The sequence below is a fragment of the Belonocnema kinseyi genome, chromosome 5 (assembly GCF_010883055.1).
Source record: "Belonocnema kinseyi isolate 2016_QV_RU_SX_M_011 chromosome 5, B_treatae_v1, whole genome shotgun sequence".
NCBI lineage: Eukaryota > Metazoa > Arthropoda > Insecta > Hymenoptera > Cynipidae > Belonocnema > Belonocnema kinseyi.
The window spans coordinates 67,748,437-67,750,245 of NC_046661.1; the positions used below are offsets into that span (position 1 = coordinate 67,748,437).

The window sequence follows — 1,809 nt, forward strand, 5'->3', positions numbered from 1 at the left end:
TCTAGTCGGGAGTGGTGCTGACTGAAAACAGATGATTTGGAGCGATTCGCGCGCCATCTGTTGGTCATTCTAAGGACTTATTGAACTACCCTCGTAGTTCTTCTCTATATTTAAAAGTGTTTGAATATCAGGGATTGAATGTCGAAAATATAAATTAAAGAATGATAAAATTACCGAATTATAAAATAAATGAATTGATCGTGTGGATTCCATTCTATAACGTCCTTAGCGCTCGGACTCTCACCGAGTACTCCGCGCGTTATCCAAACGGGAAAAAATTTCCGAAAATGACCAACTTGCGAAATTCACTTCGCAAAAATATGACAGTGTGCGGCTCGGCGAAACGCACAACTTTGATTCAGATTTTTTGAAAATTAAATTTCAACTCTAATTGTCCACCTGACCCTAATTGAAAATTAGATCGAAAAAAGTTGAAAATTTTAGAAAAACCGCAACTTTCTAGCGTTATTCAAATTGAGTATCAATAACAATAATGATACATTATTTAAACAATTAATTTTTTAGCTTGAATTAAATGCCCATCTCACTCTAATTGGAAATTAGACAAAACGTTAAAATTTTTATTAAGAAAAAAACGCAACTTTCTAGCATTACTCAAAATGAATATTACAAATATTAATAATAAATTTATTATTAACTGTAGATTTCTTAATCAGAGAAATTAATAAATGATTTTAGATGTTACTTTTGTTTATCTACTGGTCTAAATCAGTATTATTAAATATTGATTAATCCGCTAGGATACGCGTCCAGGTCCTTCACCGACAATCTGAAGGATCTGGGCTCGTATCCCAGCGAAGCTAGAAAGCATTTTTTTTTCACAATCTTAAGATTAATCAATATTTAATAATATTGGTTTAGACCAGTATACAAACCAAATTAACATATAAAATTATTAATTAATAATAAAAGATGTAAATAAAATTATTTCAACTATCAATTCCATCGGCATCAGCCGGTAGCGGTTACACGAAATTCCGAACCCTGGCGGTCACTAGACGAGACTAACAGCTGGCTCGTCTTACGTTGTGAGTCCTTTGTGTTGTGTACCGGATAAGGTTTAGTTAAAATATATATTTTTTAAATCCTTTATTATTAAACTTTGTACTTTAACGTATTTTTATTTTGGCTCTTGCATTTCTGAAAGTTTGAGACCGATATTTTATGTGTAAAAAAAGTTCGAATGTTTAAAAAATATCGAGTTTCAGAAAAAAGATGAAATAATTTTGAGTGAAGTTACTACAAAAATGCTGTATGTAAACATACTTTATTGCACCCTAATACATTTTCGAAATTTTCAACTCGATATTTTATTTACAAAAAAAGTTCTTAGGTTCAAAAAAATATTCAGTGAACTGATAAAGTGAGGTTGGCAATATAGGTATTTGGCTATGTCACATGCCCTTAATTGCATAACCCGTTTTTGTGAGAGAAAACTCAGCAAAATTTTCAACTTTACAAGTTTATTGCAACAGAGAATTGAACTTTTTAATTGAATAATAATTGAATATAATAATAATATATAATATATAATATAATAATAATAAAATAATAATAATAATAATTAAATTGAACTTTTTAAGGGCATGTGACACAGCTAAATACCTATATTACCGACCTCACTTTATCAGTTCACTGAATGTTTTTTTGAACCTAAGAACTTTTTTTCTAAATAAAATATCGAGTTGAAACTTTGGAAAATGTATTAGAGTACAATAAAGTACGTTTAGGTATTGCATTTTGGTAGGAACTTCACTGAAAATTATTTCATCTTTTTTCTGAACCTCG

At 29.9% G+C, this 1,809-nt stretch overlaps 1 protein-coding gene across 4 annotated transcripts in view; it reads right to left on the reverse strand.

The window, feature by feature from the left end:
• LOC117173970 (sodium/potassium-transporting ATPase subunit alpha) overlaps positions 1–1,809 on the reverse strand; it is a 303,077-nt gene that overhangs the window by 294,841 nt on the left and 6,427 nt on the right. The gene's annotated exons all lie outside the window — the stretch shown is intronic.